Source organism: Triturus cristatus, chromosome 10, assembly GCF_964204655.1.
Source record: "Triturus cristatus chromosome 10, aTriCri1.1, whole genome shotgun sequence".
Taxonomy (NCBI): domain Eukaryota; kingdom Metazoa; phylum Chordata; class Amphibia; order Caudata; family Salamandridae; genus Triturus; species Triturus cristatus.
In genome coordinates this window covers 847,339,933-847,356,116 of record NC_140593.1, presented here as the reverse complement: position 1 = coordinate 847,356,116, position 16,184 = coordinate 847,339,933, and the positions used below count along the sequence as shown (strand labels likewise).

General features: G+C 47.3%; 21 non-coding genes across 21 annotated transcripts; all 21 read right to left on the bottom strand.

Moving 5' to 3' along the window:
* Positions 1–966: 966 nt before the first annotated feature.
* TRNAL-CAA (transfer RNA leucine (anticodon CAA)) lies at positions 967–1,078 on the bottom strand. The gene is made up of 2 exons: positions 1,041–1,078; positions 967–1,012 (listed from the first exon to the last, which is right to left on the bottom strand). It is a non-coding gene; the product is annotated as a tRNA-Leu (tRNA).
* Positions 1,079–1,812: 734 nt separating this feature from the next.
* TRNAP-AGG (transfer RNA proline (anticodon AGG)) lies at positions 1,813–1,884 on the bottom strand. Its single transcript has one exon. It is a non-coding gene; the product is annotated as a tRNA-Pro (tRNA).
* Positions 1,885–2,325: 441 nt separating this feature from the next.
* TRNAV-UAC (transfer RNA valine (anticodon UAC)) lies at positions 2,326–2,398 on the bottom strand. Its single transcript has one exon. It is a non-coding gene; the product is annotated as a tRNA-Val (tRNA).
* Positions 2,399–2,783: 385 nt separating this feature from the next.
* On the bottom strand, positions 2,784–2,855 carry TRNAP-CGG (transfer RNA proline (anticodon CGG)). The gene has a single exon. It is a non-coding gene; the product is annotated as a tRNA-Pro (tRNA).
* A 937-nt stretch (positions 2,856–3,792) lies between these two features.
* Positions 3,793–3,904, bottom strand: TRNAL-CAA (transfer RNA leucine (anticodon CAA)). Its single transcript has 2 exons — positions 3,867–3,904; positions 3,793–3,838 (listed from the first exon to the last, which is right to left on the bottom strand). It is a non-coding gene; the product is annotated as a tRNA-Leu (tRNA).
* A 1,247-nt stretch (positions 3,905–5,151) lies between these two features.
* On the bottom strand, positions 5,152–5,224 carry TRNAV-UAC (transfer RNA valine (anticodon UAC)). The gene has a single exon. It is a non-coding gene; the product is annotated as a tRNA-Val (tRNA).
* A 385-nt stretch (positions 5,225–5,609) lies between these two features.
* TRNAP-CGG (transfer RNA proline (anticodon CGG)) lies at positions 5,610–5,681 on the bottom strand. Its single transcript has one exon. It is a non-coding gene; the product is annotated as a tRNA-Pro (tRNA).
* Positions 5,682–6,618: 937 nt separating this feature from the next.
* TRNAL-CAA (transfer RNA leucine (anticodon CAA)) lies at positions 6,619–6,730 on the bottom strand. The gene is made up of 2 exons: positions 6,693–6,730; positions 6,619–6,664 (listed from the first exon to the last, which is right to left on the bottom strand). It is a non-coding gene; the product is annotated as a tRNA-Leu (tRNA).
* Positions 6,731–7,464: 734 nt separating this feature from the next.
* Positions 7,465–7,536, bottom strand: TRNAP-AGG (transfer RNA proline (anticodon AGG)). Its single transcript has one exon. It is a non-coding gene; the product is annotated as a tRNA-Pro (tRNA).
* A 441-nt stretch (positions 7,537–7,977) lies between these two features.
* Positions 7,978–8,050, bottom strand: TRNAV-UAC (transfer RNA valine (anticodon UAC)). The gene has a single exon. It is a non-coding gene; the product is annotated as a tRNA-Val (tRNA).
* A 385-nt stretch (positions 8,051–8,435) lies between these two features.
* On the bottom strand, positions 8,436–8,507 carry TRNAP-CGG (transfer RNA proline (anticodon CGG)). The gene has a single exon. It is a non-coding gene; the product is annotated as a tRNA-Pro (tRNA).
* Positions 8,508–9,444: 937 nt separating this feature from the next.
* TRNAL-CAA (transfer RNA leucine (anticodon CAA)) lies at positions 9,445–9,556 on the bottom strand. The gene is made up of 2 exons: positions 9,519–9,556; positions 9,445–9,490 (listed from the first exon to the last, which is right to left on the bottom strand). It is a non-coding gene; the product is annotated as a tRNA-Leu (tRNA).
* Positions 9,557–10,290: 734 nt separating this feature from the next.
* On the bottom strand, positions 10,291–10,362 carry TRNAP-AGG (transfer RNA proline (anticodon AGG)). The gene has a single exon. It is a non-coding gene; the product is annotated as a tRNA-Pro (tRNA).
* A 441-nt stretch (positions 10,363–10,803) lies between these two features.
* TRNAV-UAC (transfer RNA valine (anticodon UAC)) lies at positions 10,804–10,876 on the bottom strand. Its single transcript has one exon. It is a non-coding gene; the product is annotated as a tRNA-Val (tRNA).
* A 385-nt stretch (positions 10,877–11,261) lies between these two features.
* Positions 11,262–11,333, bottom strand: TRNAP-CGG (transfer RNA proline (anticodon CGG)). Its single transcript has one exon. It is a non-coding gene; the product is annotated as a tRNA-Pro (tRNA).
* A 936-nt stretch (positions 11,334–12,269) lies between these two features.
* TRNAL-CAA (transfer RNA leucine (anticodon CAA)) lies at positions 12,270–12,381 on the bottom strand. The gene is made up of 2 exons: positions 12,344–12,381; positions 12,270–12,315 (listed from the first exon to the last, which is right to left on the bottom strand). It is a non-coding gene; the product is annotated as a tRNA-Leu (tRNA).
* A 734-nt stretch (positions 12,382–13,115) lies between these two features.
* Positions 13,116–13,187, bottom strand: TRNAP-AGG (transfer RNA proline (anticodon AGG)). Its single transcript has one exon. It is a non-coding gene; the product is annotated as a tRNA-Pro (tRNA).
* A 441-nt stretch (positions 13,188–13,628) lies between these two features.
* TRNAV-UAC (transfer RNA valine (anticodon UAC)) lies at positions 13,629–13,701 on the bottom strand. The gene has a single exon. It is a non-coding gene; the product is annotated as a tRNA-Val (tRNA).
* Positions 13,702–14,086: 385 nt separating this feature from the next.
* Positions 14,087–14,158, bottom strand: TRNAP-CGG (transfer RNA proline (anticodon CGG)). The gene has a single exon. It is a non-coding gene; the product is annotated as a tRNA-Pro (tRNA).
* A 937-nt stretch (positions 14,159–15,095) lies between these two features.
* Positions 15,096–15,207, bottom strand: TRNAL-CAA (transfer RNA leucine (anticodon CAA)). Its single transcript has 2 exons — positions 15,170–15,207; positions 15,096–15,141 (listed from the first exon to the last, which is right to left on the bottom strand). It is a non-coding gene; the product is annotated as a tRNA-Leu (tRNA).
* A 734-nt stretch (positions 15,208–15,941) lies between these two features.
* On the bottom strand, positions 15,942–16,013 carry TRNAP-AGG (transfer RNA proline (anticodon AGG)). The gene has a single exon. It is a non-coding gene; the product is annotated as a tRNA-Pro (tRNA).
* Between the last annotated feature and the right edge of the window lie 171 nt (positions 16,014–16,184).

The window sequence follows — 16,184 nt, the reverse complement described above, 5'->3', positions numbered from 1 at the left end:
CGAGAATCATACCCCTAGACCAACGAGCCTGATTCCCCAGTCGGCATTTTAAGCAATTTCTGATGCGTCTTTCAGAAACAAAGCAGGGCTATTTGGCTGCTCTCTCTCTATGTGAACCACACAAAGTCATGTTTTCTCTCAAGGTGTTGTTTTTTTCACTCTTGCAAGGAAGGGATCAGTCGATATCCTAGCTGCCAGAGAGCAGAAAAAAGGCGCTGATGAGAACTGCAGGCACTTTCTGGCACTTGTACTCCTCTGCAAGTCCTGGACACTTACCCCATAGACTTCCACCCCAGATGCAAGGGAGGGCCTGCCAATTCTTGCTCCTAAGACAGAGGCATTTGATTCTTGGATTCAAACACGCTCACTCAGCGCTCGATCAGGCTCGATCAGGCGAGATTTATATGAGTGGCTCGCAGGACTGAAACACTCACCTGGGAGCCCCAGGGTGGCTGAATTCCCAGTATGGCCATTGTTGGGCAAATCACCTCCTTTCCTCCTGCCTCAATCTAGAATTGGCTGCAAATCACAAGATAGAGTTCAATGTCCGTGTGTACTGCCTACTCCCAGCTACCTCTCTGTCTTCCTTATGTAAATTAAAATTCGCAAGGGGGGACCAATGACAATCTGCTCCTCCCACATAACCAGGAAGCCCTGTTGAACATGTCTGCCTGTGTTGTTGCAGGGACAGTGCCTTCTCCGCCCAAAAGGTGGCAGGAGAGCCTCACAACAAAGATGGGATCAACTGCTTAATGAGAAACCAGCACGGCAGTTTGTGTGATGGAGTGCAAATTTAACGGAAGGTGTGCCTGAGGTGTCCCTTCCAGGAATACATGGAATTGTGATTGAGGGACCAGCCTGATCGTTGGTGGATTTCTCGTCATATGTTACAGGTCCGTGCAAAGATTGTGGTGTGTGGGGAATGCACTGCAAAAAACAGGACGATTTAAGGGTGTAAAAGAAACCTGTCAGAAGTGGGATTTGAACCCACGCCTCCATGAGGAGACCAGAAGTCTCAGTTGCACTGAAGATCAAGCTCTCTTGAGTCTGGCGCCTTAGACCACTCGGCCATCCTGACAGCCCTGGGTGTGCACAGATCTGACTCTTCTGACTGCACCTGCCAATGTTTGCACTTACAACGTTCACAGCAATGTCACAAGTGTAAAGACCCCACAATACAACATGGCATGACAAAAAAAAAGCTAGGCACAAGAGCGACCACTGATGGATGCGGATTAATTTGTTTCGTCTTGCAAAAGTAAAGGAAGTTTCCCACGGCTCGCTGGGTTCAAGGACCGCCTCTTCTTAAGCTTGCATTGAGATAATAAGGTTTTAGAGGGTGCACATAAAAGCAGCTCATGCACAGTCTCGAACCGGGGACCTTTCGCGTTTTAGGCGAACGTGATGACCACTACACTACAGAAACTCACTTGCTGTGTTTTACTGTTAGAGCAAGGTTCCTCTCAAGGATTCTCTCTACTTCTATTCTGCTGTATCAGCAGCCACTCAGAAAGCGAGGAGCAAGTGTGAAAACTGCAGAGATATCAGCCAACATGCTTGCAATTAGACGTATTAAAAATTGACTTATGCAGGCATCGACAGACAAATATCTGATGCCTAAATGCCAGCAAGTACACCTTGGGAAAGCATCACCTGGGACACACACAGACTAAGCATGAAGGCAGAAAAAGCATGGTGATCCATGTTTCTTCTGAGGTTCAAAATATTTTGTGCAACAATGCGGCGAGTGTAATGAGAAATAGTCAGGCATTGTGAGTTTTGAGTAGGATTCGTATGTTTACCTCTGAAAAAGGGCTCGTCCGGGATTTGAACCCGGGACCTCTCGCACCCTAAGCGAGAATCATACCCCTAGACCAACGAGCCGAGGCACACAAGAGTCGCCTTTCGCACCGGCTCCGGGGGTTATTGGCAGCGAGTTAGTGAATGCTTCACCCAAAGCAAGCAACTGCACATGCTGCTCTCTTCTGCAATATGGTTGCTGTCTTTTCCATGGCCGTCATCGAACAAGAAATGAAAATGCCTCTATCCTTCAGACATTTTGTTTGTTCTAGGTGTATGCTCTCGGTGAGGTCAATAAAACCATTTCTGCTCTCATGCCTTGCTTTCATGAAGTAGGCCCAACCTTCAGTACACAAGGACGTGCAAACGAATAGCGCAAACTATCGTCACTTCTCTTTTTGAGCTGTCACTGATGCCCCTGGAGCACAGTACATCACGCTGGTGAGGGATAGACAGCTTCCATTATCTCAGCTTTCCTATAAGTTGAGAAAGTAAATGCAAACTGTGTGAAAAACAGAAAGCTGCTGTTTCTGCCCGGTCTCAAACCAGGGACCTTTCGCGTGTAAAGCGAACGTGATAACCACTACACTACAGAAACAGACACGCTTGCACGAATCTTCTTGGCATGTAGTGGGCTGGAATGCACAGACCAAGGGCCAATGTCCATGAAGCTCAAAGTTGGACCCTCCTTACCCGATCTCTTTCTTTGGAAGAAAGGAACGAGGACCACTTTTATTCCAAAAGGCGATTTTAAAACCATACCTGAAATCACACTAGAAAAACACTTTGCATTTAATTTTCCTACACTGATGGTCCACCCCAGAAAAGCAGTTGCAAAGAAGTCCGGCACTGAAATTCTATACGCCAAAAGTGGGAAATAGCGTAGAGGGAAAGGAACTTTCTCACCATACACGGCGTCTTATAGCATTGAAAAGAAGAAATGGCCCTATATAATAAGCAGCCTAAAAATAATTCCACAGCATGGGCTCGTCCGGGATTTGAACCCGGGACCTCTCGCACCCGAAGCGAGAATCATACCCCTAGACCAACGAGCCTGATTCCCCAGTCGGCATTTTAAGCAATTTCTGATGCGTCTTTCAGAAACAAAGCAGGGCTATTTGGCTGCTCTCTCTCTATGTGAACCACACAAAGTCATGTTTTCTCTCAAGGTGTTGTTTTTTTCACTCTTGCAAGGAAGGGATCAGTCGATATCCTAGCTGCCAGAGAGCAGAAAAAAGGCGCTGATGAGAACTGCAGGCACTTTCTGGCACTTGTACTCCTCTGCAAGTCCTGGACACTTACCCCATAGACTTCCACCCCAGATGCAAGGGAGGGCCTGCCAATTCTTGCTCCTAAGACAGAGGCATTTGATTCTTGGATTCAAACACGCTCACTCAGCGCTCGATCAGGCTCGATCAGGCGAGATTTATATGAGTGGCTCGCAGGACTGAAACACTCACCTGGGAGCCCCAGGGTGGCTGAATTCCCAGTATGGCCATTGTTGGGCAAATCACCTCCTTTCCTCCTGCCTCAATCTAGAATTGGCTGCAAATCACAAGATAGAGTTCAATGTCCGTGTGTACTGCCTACTCCCAGCTACCTCTCTGTCTTCCTTATGTAAATTAAAATTCGCAAGGGGGGACCAATGACAATCTGCTCCTCCCACATAACCAGGAAGCCCTGTTGAACATGTCTGCCTGTGTTGTTGCAGGGACAGTGCCTTCTCCGCCCAAAAGGTGGCAGGAGAGCCTCACAACAAAGATGGGATCAACTGCTTAATGAGAAACCAGCACGGCAGTTTGTGTGATGGAGTGCAAATTTAACGGAAGGTGTGCCTGAGGTGTCCCTTCCAGGAATACATGGAATTGTGATTGAGGGACCAGCCTGATCGTTGGTGGATTTCTCGTCATATGTTACAGGTCCGTGCAAAGATTGTGGTGTGTGGGGAATGCACTGCAAAAAACAGGACGATTTAAGGGTGTAAAAGAAACCTGTCAGAAGTGGGATTTGAACCCACGCCTCCATGAGGAGACCAGAAGTCTCAGTTGCACTGAAGATCAAGCTCTCTTGAGTCTGGCGCCTTAGACCACTCGGCCATCCTGACAGCCCTGGGTGTGCACAGATCTGACTCTTCTGACTGCACCTGCCAATGTTTGCACTTACAACGTTCACAGCAATGTCACAAGTGTAAAGACCCCACAATACAACATGGCATGACAAAAAAAAAGCTAGGCACAAGAGCGACCACTGATGGATGCGGATTAATTTGTTTCGTCTTGCAAAAGTAAAGGAAGTTTCCCACGGCTCGCTGGGTTCAAGGACCGCCTCTTCTTAAGCTTGCATTGAGATAATAAGGTTTTAGAGGGTGCACATAAAAGCAGCTCATGCACAGTCTCGAACCGGGGACCTTTCGCGTGTTAGGCGAACGTGATGACCACTACACTACAGAAACTCACTTGCTGTGTTTTACTGTTAGAGCAAGGTTCCTCTCAAGGATTCTCTCTACTTCTATTCTGCTGTATCAGCAGCCACTCAGAAAGCGAGGAGCAAGTGTGAAAACTGCAGAGATATCAGCCAACATGCTTGCAATTAGACGTATTAAAAATTGACTTATGCAGGCATCGACAGACAAATATCTGATGCCTAAATGCCAGCAAGTACACCTTGGGAAAGCATCACCTGGGACACACACAGACTAAGCATGAAGGCAGAAAAAGCATGGTGATCCATGTTTCTTCTGAGGTTCAAAATATTTTGTGCAACAATGCGGCGAGTGTAATGAGAAATAGTCAGGCATTGTGAGTTTTGAGTAGGATTCGTATGTTTACCTCTGAAAAAGGGCTCGTCCGGGATTTTAACCCGGGACCTCTCGCACCCTAAGCGAGAATCATACCCCTAGACCAACGAGCCGAGGCACACAAGAGTCGCCTTTCGCACCGGCTCCGGGGGTTATTGGCAGCGAGTTAGTGAATGCTTCACCCAAAGCAAGCAACTGCACATGCTGCTCTCTTCTGCAATATGGTTGCTGTCTTTTCCATGGCCGTCATCGAACAAGAAATGAAAATGCCTCTATCCTTCAGACATTTTGTTTGTTCTAGGTGTATGCTCTCGGTGAGGTCAATAAAACCATTTCTGCTCTCATGCCTTGCTTTCATGAAGTAGGCCCAACCTTCAGTACACAAGGACGTGCAAACGAATAGCGCAAACTATCGTCACTTCTCTTTTTGAGCTGTCACTGATGCCCCTGGAGCACAGTACATCACGCTGGTGAGGGATAGACAGCTTCCATTATCTCAGCTTTCCTATAAGTTGAGAAAGTAAATGCAAACTGTGTGAAAAACAGAAAGCTGCTGTTTCTGCCCGGTCTCGAACCAGGGACCTTTCGCGTGTAAAGCGAACGTGATAACCACTACACTACAGAAACAGACACGCTTGCACGAATCTTCTTGGCATGTAGTGGGCTGGAATGCACAGACCAAGGGCCAATGTCCATGAAGCTCAAAGTTGGACCCTCCTTACCCGATCTCTTTCTTTGGAAGAAAGGAACGAGGACCACTTTTATTCCAAAAGGCGATTTTAAAACCATACCTGAAATCACACTAGAAAAACACTTTGCATTTAATTTTCCTACACTGATGGTCCACCCCAGAAAAGCAGTTGCAAAGAAGTCCGGCACTGAAATTCTATACGCCAAAAGTGGGAAATAGCGTAGAGGGAAAGGAACTTTCTCACCATACACGGCGTCTTATAGCATTGAAAAGAAGAAATGGCCCTATATAATAAGCAGCCTAAAAATAATTCCACAGCATGGGCTCGTCCGGGATTTGAACCCGGGACCTCTCGCACCCGAAGCGAGAATCATACCCCTAGACCAACGAGCCTGATTCCCCAGTCGGCATTTTAAGCAATTTCTGATGCGTCTTTCAGAAACAAAGCAGGGCTATTTGGCTGCTCTCTCTCTATGTGAACCACACAAAGTCATGTTTTCTCTCAAGGTGTTGTTTTTTTCACTCTTGCAAGGAAGGGATCAGTCGATATCCTAGCTGCCAGAGAGCAGAAAAAAGGCGCTGATGAGAACTGCAGGCACTTTCTGGCACTTGTACTCCTCTGCAAGTCCTGGACACTTACCCCATAGACTTCCACCCCAGATGCAAGGGAGGGCCTGCCAATTCTTGCTCCTAAGACAGAGGCATTTGATTCTTGGATTCAAACACGCTCACTCAGCGCTCGATCAGGCTCGATCAGGCGAGATTTATATGAGTGGCTCGCAGGACTGAAACACTCACCTGGGAGCCCCAGGGTGGCTGAATTCCCAGTATGGCCATTGTTGGGCAAATCACCTCCTTTCCTCCTGCCTCAATCTAGAATTGGCTGCAAATCACAAGATAGAGTTCAATGTCCGTGTGTACTGCCTACTCCCAGCTACCTCTCTGTCTTCCTTATGTAAATTAAAATTCGCAAGGGGGGACCAATGACAATCTGCTCCTCCCACATAACCAGGAAGCCCTGTTGAACATGTCTGCCTGTGTTGTTGCAGGGACAGTGCCTTCTCCGCCCAAAAGGTGGCAGGAGAGCCTCACAACAAAGATGGGATCAACTGCTTAATGAGAAACCAGCACGGCAGTTTGTGTGATGGAGTGCAAATTTAACGGAAGGTGTGCCTGAGGTGTCCCTTCCAGGAATACATGGAATTGTGATTGAGGGACCAGCCTGATCGTTGGTGGATTTCTCGTCATATGTTACAGGTCCGTGCAAAGATTGTGGTGTGTGGGGAATGCACTGCAAAAAACAGGACGATTTAAGGGTGTAAAAGAAACCTGTCAGAAGTGGGATTTGAACCCACGCCTCCATGAGGAGACCAGAAGTCTCAGTTGCACTGAAGATCAAGCTCTCTTGAGTCTGGCGCCTTAGACCACTCGGCCATCCTGACAGCCCTGGGTGTGCACAGATCTGACTCTTCTGACTGCACCTGCCAATGTTTGCACTTACAACGTTCACAGCAATGTCACAAGTGTAAAGACCCCACAATACAACATGGCATGACAAAAAAAAAGCTAGGCACAAGAGCGACCACTGATGGATGCGGATTAATTTGTTTCGTCTTGCAAAAGTAAAGGAAGTTTCCCACGGCTCGCTGGGTTCAAGGACCGCCTCTTCTTAAGCTTGCATTGAGATAATAAGGTTTTAGAGGGTGCACATAAAAGCAGCTCATGCACAGTCTCGAACCGGGGACCTTTCGCGTGTTAGGCGAACGTGATGACCACTACACTACAGAAACTCACTTGCTGTGTTTTACTGTTAGAGCAAGGTTCCTCTCAAGGATTCTCTCTACTTCTATTCTGCTGTATCAGCAGCCACTCAGAAAGCGAGGAGCAAGTGTGAAAACTGCAGAGATATCAGCCAACATGCTTGCAATTAGACGTATTAAAAATTGACTTATGCAGGCATCGACAGACAAATATCTGATGCCTAAATGCCAGCAAGTACACCTTGGGAAAGCATCACCTGGGACACACACAGACTAAGCATGAAGGCAGAAAAAGCATGGTGATCCATGTTTCTTCTGAGGTTCAAAATATTTTGTGCAACAATGCGGCGAGTGTAATGAGAAATAGTCAGGCATTGTGAGTTTTGAGTAGGATTCGTATGTTTACCTCTGAAAAAGGGCTCGTCCGGGATTTGAACCCGGGACCTCTCGCACCCTAAGCGAGAATCATACCCCTAGACCAACGAGCCGAGGCACACAAGAGTCGCCTTTCGCACCGGCTCCGGGGGTTATTGGCAGCGAGTTAGTGAATGCTTCACCCAAAGCAAGCAACTGCACATGCTGCTCTCTTCTGCAATATGGTTGCTGTCTTTTCCATGGCCGTCATCGAACAAGAAATGAAAATGCCTCTATCCTTCAGACATTTTGTTTGTTCTAGGTGTATGCTCTCGCTGAGGTCAATAAAACCATTTCTGCTCTCATGCCTTGCTTTCATGAAGTAGGCCCAACCTTCAGTACACAAGGACGTGCAAACGAATAGCGCAAACTATCGTCACTTCTCTTTTTGAGCTGTCACTGATGCCCCTGGAGCACAGTACATCACGCTGGTGAGGGATAGACAGCTTCCATTATCTCAGCTTTCCTATAAGTTGAGAGAGTAAATGCAAACTGTGTGAAAAACAGAAAGCTGCTGTTTCTGCCCGGTCTCGAACCAGGGACCTTTCGCGTGTAAAGCGAACGTGATAACCACTACACTACAGAAACAGACACGCTTGCACGAATCTTCTTGGCATGTAGTGGGCTGGAATGCACAGACCAAGGGCCAATGTCCATGAAGCTCAAAGTTGGACCCTCCTTACCCGATCTCTTTCTTTGGAAGAAAGGAACGAGGACCACTTTTATTCCAAAAGGCGATTTTAAAACCATACCTGAAATCACACTAGAAAAACACTTTGCATTTAATTTTCCTACACTGATGGCCCACCCCAGAAAAGCAGTTGCAAAGAAGTCCGGCACTGAAATTCTATACGCCAAAAGTGGGAAATAGCGTAGAGGGAAAGGAACTTTCTCACCATACACGGCGTCTTATAGCATTGAAAAGAAGAAATGGCCCTATATAATAAGCAGCCTAAAAATAATTCCACAGCATGGGCTCGTCCGGGATTTGAACCCGGGACCTCTCGCACCCGAAGCGAGAATCATACCCCTAGACCAACGAGCCTGATTCCCCAGTCAGCATTTTAAGCAATTTCTGATGCGTCTTTCAGAAACAAAGCAGGGCTATTTGGCTGCTCTCTCTCTATGTGAACCACACAAAGTCATGTTTTCTCTCAAGGTGTTGTTTTTTTCACTCTTGCAAGGAAGGGATCAGTCGATATCCTAGCTGCCAGAGAGCAGAAAAAAGGCGCTGATGAGAACTGCAGGCACTTTCTGGCACTTGTACTCCTCTGCAAGTCCTGGACACTTACCCCATAGACTTCCACCCCAGATGCAAGGGAGGGCCTGCCAATTCTTGCTCCTAAGACAGAGGCATTTGATTCTTGGATTCAAACACGCTCACTCAGCGCTCGATCAGGCTCGATCAGGCGAGATTTATATGAGTGGCTCGCAGGACTGAAACACTCACCTGGGAGCCCCAGGGTGGCTGAATTCCCAGTATGGCCATTGTTGGGCAAATCACCTCCTTTCCTCCTGCCTCAATCTAGAATTGGCTGCAAATCACAAGATAGAGTTCAATGTCCGTGTGTACTGCCTACTCCCAGCTACCTCTCTGTCTTCCTTATGTAAATTAAAATTCGCAAGGGGGGACCAATGACAATCTGCTCCTCCCACATAACCAGGAAGCCCTGTTGAACATGTCTGCCTGTGTTGTTGCAGGGACAGTGCCTTCTCCGCCCAAAAGGTGGCAGGAGAGCCTCACAACAAAGATGGGATCAACTGCTTAATGAGAAACCAGCACGGCAGTTTGTGTGATGGAGTGCAAATTTAACGGAAGGTGTGCCTGAGGTGTCCCTTCCAGGAATACATGGAATTGTGATTGAGGGACCAGCCTGATCGTTGGTGGATTTCTCGTCATATGTTACAGGTCCGTGCAAAGATTGTGGTGTGTGGGGAATGCACTGCAAAAAACAGGACGATTTAAGGGTGTAAAAGAAACCTGTCAGAAGTGGGATTTGAACCCACGCCTCCATGAGGAGACCAGAAGTCTCAGTTGCACTGAAGATCAAGCTCTCTTGAGTCTGGCGCCTTAGACCACTCGGCCATCCTGACAGCCCTGGGTGTGCACAGATCTGACTCTTCTGACTGCACCTGCCAATGTTTGCACTTACAACGTTCACAGCAATGTCACAAGTGTAAAGACCCCACAATACAACATGGCATGACAAAAAAAAAGCTAGGCACAAGAGCGACCACTGATGGATGCGGATTAATTTGTTTCGTCTTGCAAAAGTAAAGGAAGTTTCCCACGGCTCGCTGGGTTCAAGGACCGCCTCTTCTTAAGCTTGCATTGAGATAATAAGGTTTTAGAGGGTGCACATAAAAGCAGCTCATGCACAGTCTCGAACCGGGGACCTTTCGCGTGTTAGGCGAACGTGATGACCACTACACTACAGAAACTCACTTGCTGTGTTTTACTGTTAGAGCAAGGTTCCTCTCAAGGATTCTCTCTACTTCTATTCTGCTGTATCAGCAGCCACTCAGAAAGCGAGGAGCAAGTGTGAAAACTGCAGAGATATCAGCCAACATGCTTGCAATTAGACGTATTAAAAATTGACTTATGCAGGCATCGACAGACAAATATCTGATGCCTAAATGCCAGCAAGTACACCTTGGGAAAGCATCACCTGGGACACACACAGACTAAGCATAAAGGCAGAAAAAGCATGGTGATCCATGTTTCTTCTGAGGTTCAAAATATTTTGTGCAACAATGCGGCGAGTGTAATGAGAAATAGTCAGGCATTGTGAGTTTTGAGTAGGATTCGTATGTTTACCTCTGAAAAAGGGCTCGTCCGGGATTTGAACCCGGGACCTCTCGCACCCTAAGCGAGAATCATACCCCTAGACCAACGAGCCGAGGCACACAAGAGTCGCCTTTCGCACCGGCTCCGGGGGTTATTGGCAGCGAGTTAGTGAATGCTTCACCCAAAGCAAGCAACTGCACATGCTGCTCTCTTCTGCAATATGGTTGCTGTCTTTTCCATGGCCGTCATCGAACAAGAAATGAAAATGCCTCTATCCTTCAGACATTTTGTTTGTTCTAGGTGTATGCTCTCGGTGAGGTCAATAAAACCATTTCTGCTCTCATGCCTTGCTTTCATGAAGTAGGCCCAACCTTCAGTACACAAGGACGTGCAAACGAATAGCGCAAACTATCGTCACTTCTCTTTTTGAGCTGTCACTGATGCCCCTGGAGCACAGTACATCACGCTGGTGAGGGATAGACAGCTTCCATTATCTCAGCTTTCCTATAAGTTGAGAAAGTAAATGCAAACTGTGTGAAAAACAGAAAGCTGCTGTTTCTGCCCGGTCTCAAACCAGGGACCTTTCGCGTGTAAAGCGAACGTGATAACCACTACACTACAGAAACAGACACGCTTGCACGAATCTTCTTGGCATGTAGTGGGCTGGAATGCACAGACCAAGGGCCAATGTCCATGAAGCTCAAAGTTGGACCCTCCTTACCCGATCTCTTTCTTTGGAAGAAAGGAACGAGGACCACTTTTATTCCAAAAGGCGATTTTAAAACCATACCTGAAATCACACTAGAAAAACACTTTGCATTTAATTTTCCTACACTGATGGTCCACCCCAGAAAAGCAGTTGCAAAGAAGTCCGGCACTGAAATTCTATACGCCAAAAGTGGGAAATAGCGTAGAGGGAAAGGAACTTTCTCACCATACACGGCGTCTTATAGCATTGAAAAGAAGAAATGGCCCTATATAATAAGCAGCCTAAAAATAATTCCACAGCATGGGCTCGTCCGGGATTTGAACCCGGGACCTCTCGCACCCGAAGCGAGAATCATACCCCTAGACCAACGAGCCTGATTCCCCAGTCGGCATTTTAAGCAATTTCTGATGCGTCTTTCAGAAACAAAGCAGGGATATTTGGCTGCTCTCTCTCTATGTGAACCACACAAAGTCATGTTTTCTCTCAAGGTGTTGTTTTTTCACTCTTGCAAGGAAGGGATCAGTCGATATCCTAGCTGCCAGAGAGCAGAAAAAAGGCGCTGATGAGAACTGCAGGCACTTTCTGGCACTTGTACTCCTCTGCAAGTCCTGGACACTTACCCCATAGACTTCCACCCCAGATGCAAGGGAGGGCCTGCCAATTCTTGCTCCTAAGACAGAGGCATTTGATTCTTGGATTCAAACACGCTCACTCAGCGCTCGATCAGGCTCGATCAGGCGAGATTTATATGAGTGGCTCGCAGGACTGAAACACTCACCTGGGAGCCCCAGGGTGGCTGAATTCCCAGTATGGCCATTGTTGGGCAAATCACCTCCTTTCCTCCTGCCTCAATCTAGAATTGGCTGCAAATCACAAGATAGAGTTCAATGTCCGTGTGTACTGCCTACTCCCAGCTACCTCTCTGTCTTCCTTATGTAAATTAAAATTCGCAAGGGGGGACCAATGACAATCTGCTCCTCCCACATAACCAGGAAGCCCTGTTGAACATGTCTGCCTGTGTTGTTGCAGGGACAGTGCCTTCTCCGCCCAAAAGGTGGCAGGAGAGCCTCACAACAAAGATGGGATCAACTGCTTAATGAGAAACCAGCACGGCAGTTTGTGTGATGGAGTGCAAATTTAACGGAAGGTGTGCCTGAGGTGTCCCTTCCAGGAATACATGGAATTGTGATTGAGGGACCAGCCTGATCGTTGGTGGATTTCTCGTCATATGTTACAGGTCCGTGCAAAGATTGTGGTGTGTGGGGAATGCACTGCAAAAAACAGGACGATTTAAAGGTGTAAAAGAAACCTGTCAGAAGTGGGATTTGAACCCACGCCTCCATGAGGAGACCAGAAGTCTCAGTTGCACTGAAGATCAAGCTCTCTTGAGTCTGGCGCCTTAGACCACTCGGCCATCCTGACAGCCCTGGGTGTGCACAGATCTGACTCTTCTGACTGCACCTGCCAATGTTTGCACTTACAACGTTCACAGCAATGTCACAAGTGTAAAGACCCCACAATACAACATGGCATGACAAAAAAAAAGCTAGGCACAAGAGCGACCACTGATGGATGCGGATTAATTTGTTTCGTCTTGCAAAAGTAAAGGAAGTTTCCCACGGCTCGCTGGGTTCAAGGACCGCCTCTTCTTAAGCTTGCATTGAGATAATAAGGTTTTAGAGGGTGCACATAAAAGCAGCTCATGCACAGTCTCGAACCGGGGACCTTTCGCGTGTTAGGCGAACGTGATGACCACTACACTACAGAAACTCACTTGCTGTGTTTTACTGTTAGAGCAAGGTTCCTCTCAAGGATTCTCTCTACTTCTATTCTGCTGTATCAGCAGCCACTCAGAAAGCGAGGAGCAAGTGTGAAAACTGCAGAGATATCAGCCAACATGCTTGCAATTAGACGTATTAAAAATTGACTTATGCAGGCATCGACAGACAAATATCTGATGCCTAAATGCCAGCAAGTACACCTTGGGAAAGCATCACCTGGGACACACACAGACTAAGCATGAAGGCAGAAAAAGCATGGTGATCCATGTTTCTTCTGAGGTTCAAAATATTTTGTGCAACAATGCGGCGAGTGTAATGAGAAATAGTCAGGCATTGTGAGTTTTGAGTAGGATTCGTATGTTTACCTCTGAAAAAGGGCTCGTCCGGGATTTGAACCCGGGACCTCTCGCACCCTAAGCGAGAATCATACCCCTAGACCAACGAGCCGAGGCACACAAGAGTCGCCTTTCGCACCGGCTCCGGGGGTTATTGGCAGCGAGTTAGTGAATGCTTCACCCAAAGCAAGCAACTGCACATGCTGCTCTCTTCTGCAATATGGTTGCTGTCTTTTCCATGGCCGTCATCGAACAAGAAATGAAAATGCCTCTATCCTTCAGACATTTTGTTTGTTCTAGGTGTATGCTCTCGCTGAGGTCAATAAAACCATTTCTGCTCTCATGCCTTGCTTTCATGAAGTAGGCCCAACCTTCAGTACACAAGGACGTGCAAACGAATAGCGCAAACTATCGTCACTTCTCTTTTTGAGCTGTCACTGATGCCCCTGGAGCACAGTACATCACGCTGGTGAGGGATAGACAGCTTCCATTATCTCAGCTTTCCTATAAGTTGAGAGAGTAAATGCAAACTGTGTGAAAAACAGAAAGCTGCTGTTTCTGCCCGGTCTCGAACCAGGGACCTTTCGCGTGTAAAGCGAACGTGATAACCACTACACTACAGAAACAGACACGCTTGCACGAATCTTCTTGGCATGTAGTGGGCTGGAATGCACAGACCAAGGGCCAATGTCCATGAAGCTCAAAGTTGGACCCGCCTTACCCGATCTCTTTCTTTGGAAGAAAGGAACGAGGACCACTTTTATTCCAAAAGGCGATTTTAAAACCATACCTGAAATCACACTAGAAAAACACTTTGCATTTAATTTTCCTACACTGATGGCCCACCCCAGAAAAGCAGTTGCAAAGAAGTCCGGCACTGAAATTCTATACGCCAAAAGTGGGAAATAGCGTAGAGGGAAAGGAACTTTCTCACCATACACGGCGTCTTATAGCATTGAAAAGAAGAAATGGCCCTATATAATAAGCAGCCTAAAAATTATTCCACAGCATGGGCTCGTCCGGGATTTGAACCCGGGACCTCTCGCACCCGAAGCGAGAATCATACCCCTAGACCAACGAGCCTGATTCCCCAGTCGGCATTTTAAGCAATTTCTGATGCGTCTTTCAGAAACAAAGCAGGGCTATTTGGCTGCTCTCTCTCTATGTGAACCACACAAAGTCATGTTTTCTCTCAAGGTGTTGTTTTTTTCACTCTTGCAAGGAAGGGATCAGTCGATATCCTAGCTGCCAGAGAGCAGAAAAAAGGCGCTGATGAGAACTGCAGGCACTTTCTGGCACTTGTACTCCTCTGCAAGTCCTGGACACTTACCCCATAGACTTCCACCCCAGATGCAAGGGAGGGCCTGCCAATTCTTGCTCCTAAGACAGAGGCATTTGATTCTTGGATTCAAACACGCTCACTCAGCGCTCGATCAGGCTCGATCAGGCGAGATTTATATGAGTGGCTCGCAGGACTGAAACACTCACCTGGGAGCCCCAGGGTGGCTGAATTCCCAGTATGGCCATTGTTGGGCAAATCACCTCCTTTCCTCCTGCCTCAATCTAGAATTGGCTGCAAATCACAAGATAGAGTTCAATGTCCGTGTGTACTGCCTACTCCCAGCTACCTCTCTGTCTTCCTTATGTAAATTAAAATTCGCAAGGGGGGACCAATGACAATCTGCTCCTCCCACATAACCAGGAAGCCCTGTTGAACATGTCTGCCTGTGTTGTTGCAGGGACAGTGCCTTCTCCGCCCAAAAGGTGGCAGGAGAGCCTCACAACAAAGATGGGATCAACTGCTTAATGAGAAACCAGCACGGCAGTTTGTGTGATGGAGTGCAAATTTAACGGAAGGTGTGCCTGAGGTGTCCCTTCCAGGAATACATGGAATTGTGATTGAGGGACCAGCCTGATCGTTGGTGGATTTCTCGTCATATGTTACAGGTCCGTGCAAAGATTGTGGTGTGTGGGGAATGCACTGCAAAAAACAGGACGATTTAAGGGTGTAAAAGAAACCTGTCAGAAGTGGGATTTGAACCCACGCCTCCATGAGGAGACCAGAAGTCTCAGTTGCACTGAAGATCAAGCTCTCTTGAGTCTGGCGCCTTAGACCACTCGGCCATCCTGACAGCCCTGGGTGTGCACAGATCTGACTCTTCTGACTGCACCTGCCAATGTTTGCACTTACAACGTTCACAGCAATGTCACAAGTGTAAAGACCCCACAATACAACATGGCATGACAAAAAAAAAGCTAGGCACAAGAGCGACCACTGATGGATGCGGATTAATTTGTTTCGTCTTGCAAAAGTAAAGGAAGTTTCCCACGGCTCGCTGGGTTCAAGGACCGCCTCTTCTTAAGCTTGCATTGAGATAATAAGGTTTTAGAGGGTGCACATAAAAGCAGCTCATGCACAGTCTCGAACCGGGGACCTTTCGCGTGTTAGGCGAACGTGATGACCACTACACTACAGAAACTCACTTGCTGTGTTTTACTGTTAGAGCAAGGTTCCTCTCAAGGATTCTCTCTACTTCTATTCTGCTGTATCAGCAGCCACTCAGAAAGCGAGGAGCAAGTGTGAAAACTGCAGAGATATCAGCCAACATGCTTGCAATTAGACGTATTAAAAATTGACTTATGCAGGCATCGACAGACAAATATCTGATGCCTAAATGCCAGCAAGTACACCTTGGGAAAGCATCACCTGGGACACACACAGACTAAGCATGAAGGCAGAAAAAGCATGGTGATCCATGTTTCTTCTGAGGTTCAAAATATTTTGTGCAACAATGCGGCGAGTGTAATGAGAAATAGTCAGGCATTGTGAGTTTTGAGTAGGATTCGTATGTTTACCTCTGAAAAAGGGCTCGTCCGGGATTTGAACCCGGGACCTCTCGCACCCTAAGCGAGAATCATACCCCTAGACCAACGAGCCGAGGCACACAAGAGTCACCTTTCGCACCGGCTCCGGGGGTTATTGGCAGCGAGTTAGTGAATGCTTCACCCAAAGCAAGCAACTGCACATGCTGCTCTCTTCTGCAATATGGTTGCTGTCTTTTCCATGGCCGTCATCGAACAAGAAATGAAAATGCCTCTATCCTTCAGA